Here is a 9,377-nt window from a genome sequence, read left to right as displayed (position 1 = left end):
TTCAAGTGTCCATAGGCTTAACTTTGACAACTCTTCTCCACTAGTATATTGGGTACGTATCACTCGGTTAATAGGTCTTTTAAGCTTATAACGTTAGGCTACGGCTAATGGCTTCAAATGAAGGTAGGGAGTCAAAAGTGAGAGAAAACAAACCAATTTATTTTTCAACACGCGTCTCCTTCCTTTTGTTTCACTTCCACTTGCCTTGCCACAACATATTCACCATTTTGTCCTCCTTTTCACATCATATGTCATACTCTTTCCCTCTTTATTCAACTTTTTCTTTCTTTTTCTTTTTTTTTTATAGACATTTCTTTCTTTCTTTTCACCTTTTCATGCTATTCTTATGTGCACACAAGGGAGAAGAACTTTTGTAGTGATACACAGGTTCGTTTTCTCTCAGTTTTCGGTACTAGTGTATATGCTCAAAAGTTGTTAGTTGACGTAGGAGTTTAGAATTGATACGAATGGGGGCTTTTGTGTGTTTTGGCACACTCCATTCGATTTTCATTAAGCTCAAACATGGGACACTAGGGTGTATATGATGTTATGGGTAGGCTTGAAAGGCTCAAACGTTCCAAAAATCGCCTAAATCATCCCTAAGTCACACAATACCCGTATCTCGCCTCGAAGAGTGCCAAACCAAGTTCTAGATTACTTTCAATTTACCAATCAACAAACACAGACAGATCATGTTTTCGGGTATTCAAACAGAACAAATCACATCTCATTCTCATTTAGGCTCAAAGGGCTAACAATTGACAATTTATTCAAGGAAAAACAGGCCCAACATATTTCGAAGACTGCCAGAATCATTTTTGTGTTAGTAAACATGCAACTCAATAACAAGTAATCAACATGCAGGTTTTGGAGTCCCTTCATTCATTTCAAATCACAACCACATGAACACTCTCTCGACATCGGGTGTATCAACAATCATAGCAATTGTGATTTTAATGTGTAAACGGTTAAGTAAGGATGTCATGTATTCAGATTCGTAATCATGGAACAACATGAATTTCGCGGGTCAACTCTCATCATTGTTTGGTTATTACCTTAATTCCACAATTCTCAAAAAATTTTAACGACTAAGAAAAGAAAAAGATAAAGACTAAATGAAACATTTTTTTTAAAAATAAATAAACATCCAAATCAACTCAGATCAAATAATCAAATCACCCCCCAAACTTAAAATATGCATTGTCCTCAATGTATAAACAAGAAAGAAACAGGGACAAGCATACCTCACACGACGAGCGTCAGTGTTCGCCGTCATCATCATCATCATCCTCATCCATGTGCTGGGGTGGGGCCTGTGGAGGAGGTCCTGGATACTATGGTTGTGGTTGGATTTTCGAGGGCGACGCGGCGGCGGTCGGTGTTTCGAGGGCGGCGCGGCGGTGTGCTAAGGAAGAACAAATGATGCTGTGTAAATCTGAGGAGGGTTTCGCGAATGGGCACTTTTTTTCTTAAACTGAGTCGCGCGCATATGCGCATCTTAAACCCGCGCATATGCGTGCATGCTACTGGCGTGCGTGGTCGAATGTGGCGCATATGCGCGTCTTAAACCCGCGCATATGCGCTGAGGCTACTGTCTCGCTGGAGGTTCTTCGCGCATATGCGCGTTCTAATGTGGCGCATATGCGCCGATGTCTCTGTGTGCTTGGCGCATATGCGCGCCTTGAGTGGTGCATGGGCGCCGTGTCCTCTGTAAAAATCACGCATGTGTGCGCAAATACGTCGCGCATGTGCGCTGCGGCACATTGTCCATAAGCTCTTTTTCATTTTTTTTAAATAAAATACCTGCAAAAATAACCAAATGCAAATTAATACTTGATTAGAGAAAGTTAAAATTAATAAACTAAGGAATTGAAATAAAATAAAATAAAATAAAATAAAATAAAAAACAAAACAAAACGAATGCAAAAATAAATAAATATGGGTTGCCTCCCACACAACGCTTGGTTTAACGTCATCAGCCCGACTGTCACCAATCCTGTTCATGGTGGGTCGTATGATTTCTTGGATGCCCTTACTGCTACCAGTTGACCTTCAACTTTCATGGTCATCTTTCCTCGTTTCACGTCAATGATGGCTCCAACAGCAGCCAATAATGGTCTCCTAGAATAACGTGAACGCCCTGACTATTCTCCATATCGAGTACCAAGAATTCTGCTAGAACTTTCAATTTGTCAATCTTCAGTTCAACATCATCCATAATACCCAATGGCACCTTCACCGATTTATCTGCCAGCTGCACGCTTAATTCGGTGGATTTCATCTTGCTCAATCCAAGTTTCTCGTAGAGAGAACTTGGCATTATATTTACACTTGCTTCTGAGTCACAAATAGCTTTTTCTACTAAATGACCCCCTATTTCACATGGTACAATAAATTCACCGGGATCTAGCAATTTCTGAGGAACATTTCTTCGTGTTCCTTCGGTAAATCCACCTTCCACCTGATCTGCAAACTCAATATTAGTGTTTAGGTTCTTGAGATCTTCAAGACCTTTTTTCTTTTGAAATTCATCTTGTAATTGTAGAAATCTTTGGGGGTAAGGAAGTAAAGAAATATCAATGCATTGATTTAAATCGTACCTCACAGATTTCTTACCTCGGGCCTTTTTGGTTGGAGTTGGCTTTTCATCCCGAACAGGTATAAGTTCAACCTCCTTCTCTTCTCTGCCTACCACACAAATCTCTTCATGGTGTATAAAAATGACATTCACCTCTCATTAGATTTGGGTCGGCAGTCTTTTGAATTGCGCTTGACGGTTGAGACGTTAGTTGCTTCGTTATCTGCCCCACTTGCGATTCCAGGATTTTCAAGGTCGCACCAATACTCGCCATGTGTGTCTCAAGGTTGTCCAGTCTAGATTCAGTTCTAGACATCCTTTTACCAGATTCAACAACAAATGTTTCGACTAAATCTTCAAATGATGGCTTACCTTCCCCATTTGATGTATTGAACCCCGGTGGAGTGTTCAACACATTCTTATTGTTTGCATAAGAAAAATTTTCATAGTTTCTCAACCCAGGATGATAAGTATTAGGGGGAGGGTTACCTCGATATCCGCCAAACCCTCCAACATTTTTGTTGTTGATATACTGAGCTTCTTCAAGAAAATGTGCTTCTTAAACGACAGGCGATGGTCCCTCAGTATTTGATGTGCTCGCTTTATTCATGGTTGCTATCTGTGTAGTCAATGCTGATACTTGTGCAGTGAGTGACGTGATAGGATCCACAGTATAAACTCCGGCAGTCCTCTGTACTCCTGACCTCTCAGACGGCCATTGGTAGCTATTAATAGTCATCTGCTCAAGCAAGTAGTAGGCTTGAGCAGGAGATTTGGCAAAGATTGTGCCACCTGCCGCTGCGTCCCCTATTGTCCGTGTCTGACCATTCAACCCATTATAGAAAAGCTCAATCTGTACCCAGTCTTCAAAACCATGATTCGGGCACCTCCGCAACAACTCTTTGTGCCTTTCCCACGCCTCATAAAACTGCTCAAAGTCAGTTTGTCCTGAAAGTACTGATCTCAATCTTCAATTGTGCAGACTTTTCCGGGGGAAAATATTTAGAAAGAAATTTCGTCGCCAACTCTTGCCACGTTGTGATGCTCCCCAATGGCAATGATTGGAGCCATCCTCTTGCTTGGTCCCTGAGAGAAAATGGAAACAAACGCAGTCTAATAATATCATCAGAAACATTATTAATTTTTATCGTGTCTGTGATCTCCAAGAAGGTCCTTAAATGAACATGAGGATCAGAAGTGGCAGTTCCAGCAAATTGGTTCTGTTGAACCATATTTATCAGTGCGGACTTCAACTCGAAATTGTTTGCATTTATGGTCCCTCTTGCAATACCAGAGTAATGATTGTTGATCACTGGTCTGAAGTGGTCTCTGATAGGTATGGCGTCTGGCGGGTTATATCTCGCGTCCTCTATGTTTTCAGCCATTGTTTGGATTTCTTCCCTTCTCGCTTTTCTTAGTCTCCTCGCAGTTCTTTCGATCTCCGGATCAAAGATAAGCAAATCAGGTCTGTGCGATCTTAGCATGCACTGCAAAATAGAAAAGATTATAACGTAACAAAATAAATAAATAAAATAAAATCTAAATTAAAGTCAAGACTACTTAGTAACGATATTAATATGCAATAAATAGTTTACTCCCCGGCAATGGCGCCAAAAACTTTTAGCGTGTTTTCACTACCGCGAGTGTACGGTGTCAAGTTTTAGTACTGGTTTGAGTACAGATATCGATCCCACGAAGAGTAATTATTTAAAATTTTATATTAATTACCATAATTGACATAGCTCGACTTTATTTAGACAAATCAAATGGTTGATTTATAATCAATTCAAATAAAATAACAATTCATGTAATTCTAGCACGCAGTAGAAAATTCACTGAGGAGATAAATCTAGAGATATGATTTCGTCTGGCTTCCCCTATGCTAAATCAAAATTAACTAACATGTTGTTAAATTGCATCGTATCTACTAACCAAAAACTCGCAATTTGTTTTCTATTCCCTCTATCGAGTGATAAATAGAACTGTAATACCTATTACCGATTTTAATATGTCTATTCAAAATCAAGCAACACGTAATAAATGCAACCAAGGTCCTCTTATGGATTCGTCAGAGTTATACGTCTTTTGCACGTTATAAATATCTAACGATGTGATTTCCCTTGTCCTAATTTCGATCATCTCTCTCGAGTGTTAGATCTCAATTATTAAATCAGTCAAATTATGGCCAGTAATCCAAAAGAATTAATCACGAAAAATCACAAATAAACACGACGAATTAATTCATGAAAATTCAAAATGTCACTAACATAGGTTCAACCAAGACAACATCAATCTCTAGAATATAAATTTAGTTCATACTCGAATTTATATCAATACAAAACCTGTTTGTAATCATTAAAAACGTAAAAGTAAGAAACCGAATTAAGAACGTGTTGGCGAGAGATAAAAGTGTGTCTCCGTGTCCGGATTCAACGTCTTCTATCTCCGTTCTTCTCGTCCCGTGCTCCGACTTTTTTAATCTCCTTTTCTCGAGTGGTATGACGGCTGCGTGTAAAAAATGCGGAATCCCTAAAAATCCACGCGAAAACCTATTTAATTCCGAAAGGTTGCGCCGCGTGCATATGCGCGACACAGACTCACGCATATGCGCGGGTCTCCTGTGCGTGCCTTCTTCTTGCGCGCACATATGCGCGCCATGGGCGGCGCATATGCGCGTTGCTCTCTGTATTTCACTTCTTGGGCATCTCTCGCGCATATGCGCGATCTTACTCGCGCATATGCGCGAGACTCACTGTATGGGTCGCGCATGTGCGCGGCTTTGGGAGGCGCATGTGCGCCGATCTTTCTGTCCTAGTTGCGCTTGCTTGGCTCACATATCTTCTACTAAGTGCCATTTTGGTTCATTTTCACGCCCATGTCGTGGCCGCTCCTAGGCTCCTGCAATCACACCAGAAAACAACAAAAGCGCGTAATTCCGCTCAAAAAGACTAACAATCTATATGACGTATTGGAATAATGTAAGTGCATAAAATGCACGTATCAACCCTTAATTCACCTTTAAGTGTTCTTCCTTAAATTGTGAATTGACACTTTCACCCTTATTATTTTAAATACAAAACAGCATTTCCCATAGGCTTCTTCCATCACACCCCTCACTTTCCCTTTCCGTCGCTTTTTCATTTACACCAAACTCAGGCTTCTTCCATCACACCCCCCGCTTTCCCTTTCGTCGCTTCTTCGTTTACACCAAACTCCTACGCTATTTCAATTCGACTCTCACAATCTGATTCCAAACATATACAGTTAATGAATTTTGATATTTCTAATCTTAAAAAAATATTAGGCTATGACATCGTTTCTCTTTGACCAGTAAACCGAAATCGGAACTCTCTCTCGTAAACCATACTGGCTATTTTCCGTCCGTGGCGGAAACTTGCTGATGACCAGATATTTCTTGAGTATTCAACTCTCACAATCTGATTTCAAACATATACAGGTAATAAATTTTGCAATTTTTTTTTAAAAAAAATTAATTAGGCTATGGCATCGCTTCTCTTTGGCCCGTAAATTGAAGTCGGAACTCTCTCTCGTAAACCATATTGGATATTTTTCGTCTGTGGCGGAAACTTGCTGATGACCAGATTGTTCCATGATTTCTGGGTTTAATTTATTTGTTTTGCTTCTTTCATTTTTCTTTTCAATTTCCTAACGATGTGGAACACAGAACATTTCCGTCCGTGGCGGAAACTATCTGATGATCAGATCGTTCCATGATGTCTGGGTTTAATTTAGTTGTTCTGTTTCTTTAATTTTTCTTTTCGATTTCCTAACGATGTGGAACGCAGGACATCGTGTTTAAAAAATTTCTTCTCAACAAACAACATAGTAATTCTATTTTCTTCTTATTACATCCCCGACCGCAATTCCCAACTCCAACAAATTACTCGTATCTCCGAATTAAAATAGTAGAGACCAAGGTATGCTTCAAGCAACAGAGATTAAGATGCCCAAGTATTGGTTGATTAATTTCACTTCAGGCAATAGCCTCTTAGATTGACATTTGGATTTTTATTATATCTTTGTTCTTTGTGGTTGAGAATAATATAGATAATTATTGGTGTCCTCTCACTTGTAGCTTACATTTGACACGCTTTTATTCTTTCTCATTAATTGAACAGTGGGGTGACCGTTAGGGTTGATGAAATACGGATTGGTGATTTTTTATTTTAATAAAATGTGAAATGAAGCGATTTTGGAAATTTTTATTGGCTCATCAACGTGATTGCACCAATTTCGTGGTTTCAAACAATTGTGTTGTTTTCAATATTTTTCTATTTCAGTGTTCAAGTGTTGATAGGGAGATCAGTGTTATTTGTGGTTTTTTCAATTGAGGATTTGGTAAGACTTTAATGTAACTAATGTGATACATAGCTTTATTCAGTTTGGTGATTGGTTAGCTTTAGTCATATTTTGATTTTATAGATGTATGGATATTTAGATCGTCAAAGAATAATGATATATTATTTCCTGAAAATTTTCTCTAAGCTACATCTTTATTTGTAGAAATTTGAGTAAATTCTGTGATATATGCATGATTAGAAACATTTATATTCTCTTGGAAAACAGGGGTATTGGAAGTCTAGCAAAACACAGTAAATTACAGGGAAACTAGAGTGAATTGAATCTTGACAAGTAGTATTTTATTTCCTATTACATATAACTGATTTATTTGAATTAATTTGCCAACTCCAATTTCCTCATCAAGTATTTCCAATTTGCTCATCCACATAAAAGTTCACCATGGGTCGAACACATTCACTTGCCTCATTCAAAAGGTTTTCATTTAACATTTTGCCCAAGGCGCATTTAGTTTTTTTTTTCTTATTTAAATATTTCATTTTCATATCATCATTTTAATATTGTAACATTTTGCATTTTTCCCTCACTAGTGTAACGAAGTAGCTAATGGATTCACATAAATCAATCTCCTCTTACTCCATGATTGTCACTATTGTGATACGATATAATGTTCCGAAATTATTTTTATCAACATGTTGTTATTCGAAGGTAATAGCTCTAAGGCTATAGTCAATATGCCATCAGAATCAAACTACCAAGGTATATTTTTTCTTTATAGGCTACTATGAGCCTCACCGATCGCATAAAATAATTAATCGCCCCGTGTTTTATACTTGATGTCATCAACTGTATTAATATTAAAGCAATTTTCAGCAAGTGCCGCAAAAGGCATGATAAGGACTGAGAACACATCTGATCCAAGAAAGAAAAGGAAAGAAAGAGGTTCCAAGTCAAACAGGTTTTCCACACTTCGTTTCATCATTGTTTTGCCCATTGTGATAAATTGTTATGTTGTAAAAAAATGTAATAACTACTTATCTTTTTTTTCTTATTATCATTTTGTACTTTATCTTCTCAAAATTATTTCTGGCAAAAAAATATCACACCCATATTAACATTTCTATGCATTTCTATTTTCGATGCGCAAGTTTGAAATAAGATAAAAATCTATCTTCTGCCTCTTCATTTTTACTAATATTATTTTTTAATACTATAATATATAGCTACCATACAATTTATTTTCCTTTATTTATTCTATGAAAAGGGTATTATCTGATGATGATAGCTCTATGCTTGCCGATGACGTGCCAAAAAAAATGTCTCGAATTATGTTTTTATGATAAGTCTCGTCATGAGTTGACTATATTATTTATAGACATATTTCCAGAAAATACTTCAAACAAAGACAAGTCGGTATTCAAACATTCAGATTTGTTGCTTCAAACATGTTCTCAAAATAGTATGAATGCATTAGAGCCAAAAAAGAAAAGAAAAGAAAAGAGAAAGATAATGTCACGTTACTCACAGCTGTTAAACATCAAGGTACAATAATTATTTATTTATCATTCATGCACTGATGAATCCGCTACCAAATATACATTATTAGGTTTTCTGAAATTATCATATAATTATATTTTTTCCCTTGCCCATGACATGTATGAAAAATAGGATTACGTGAAATAAATTCAATGCTCGTGTGTCATCACTGCGGGGCAAAAAAATTTGAATTTGAGAGCGCCACTTTCTGCTATGATAATGGAAAAATCATATTAGCAGCCACAACCATTCCACATGAATTATTTTTACTATTTACCGACACACAATCTCAAGAAGCAGAGGATTTTCGAAAAAGATTCAGAGTATATAACAGTATATTTTCATTCACTTCTTTTGGTTTAAAATGGATACTAATATTGCTTCTTCGAAACATGGAATCTACACATTTAGAGTCCTAGGACAGGTATTCCATACACTCCCACCTTTAACTCCCCATGAAGGAAAACCGTCTCATTTCCAACTGTATTTTTGGGATAGCTGCAACGAATTGACTAATAGAATGGGTGTATTTGACAATGCTGATATTTGTGAAGATACTATGAAGATATTGATTGTTGTCATGAAAAAAAAAATCCATATGCAGAATTATTGCATCAAATAAATGATTTTCCCTCTATTGAAGACATAACACTTCAAATATGCAAGAATTCTGGAGTAGATCAGTGTTGCTACAACAATCCTACAGCTGGTCAATTTGCTGCTATTTGGGTAGAGGGAAATTATAAGGACCGTGTATCGTATTATCGTAAATCCTACGTGATTATCGATAATTAATGAAATTGTCATATGATTAGGTATTTGATGTATCTTATGACAATGGAATTGAGAAATGAATATTGTATATGAATTGATGTTGTAAGAATTTGATTTGAGAAGCCGGACGCCAAAATAGTACAAAACCAATATTTTGTACAGAACATGT

The 9,377-nt window shown here is 37.2% G+C and overlaps 1 long non-coding RNA gene across 2 annotated transcripts; it reads left to right on the top strand.

Moving 5' to 3' along the window:
• The first annotated feature begins 7,242 nt into the window (after positions 1–7,242).
• On the top strand, positions 7,243–9,172 carry LOC140828481 (uncharacterized). 2 transcript variants are annotated; one of them, XR_012117229.1, is made up of 5 exons: positions 7,243–7,657; positions 7,772–7,856; positions 8,163–8,228; positions 8,274–8,440; positions 9,039–9,172. It is a non-coding gene; the product is annotated as an uncharacterized lncRNA (long non-coding RNA). The 2 variants fall into 2 exon arrangements; XR_012117230.1 differs by having other exon boundaries at positions 7,244–7,657; positions 8,163–8,216.
• Positions 9,173–9,377: the final 205 nt, after the last annotated feature.

Source organism: Primulina eburnea, chromosome 3 (genome assembly GCF_022965805.1).
Source record: "Primulina eburnea isolate SZY01 chromosome 3, ASM2296580v1, whole genome shotgun sequence".
NCBI classification, from domain to species: domain Eukaryota; kingdom Viridiplantae; phylum Streptophyta; class Magnoliopsida; order Lamiales; family Gesneriaceae; genus Primulina; species Primulina eburnea.
The sequence above is the reverse complement of the archived record's forward strand: the minus strand, read 5'-3'. Positions and strand labels throughout refer to the sequence as shown.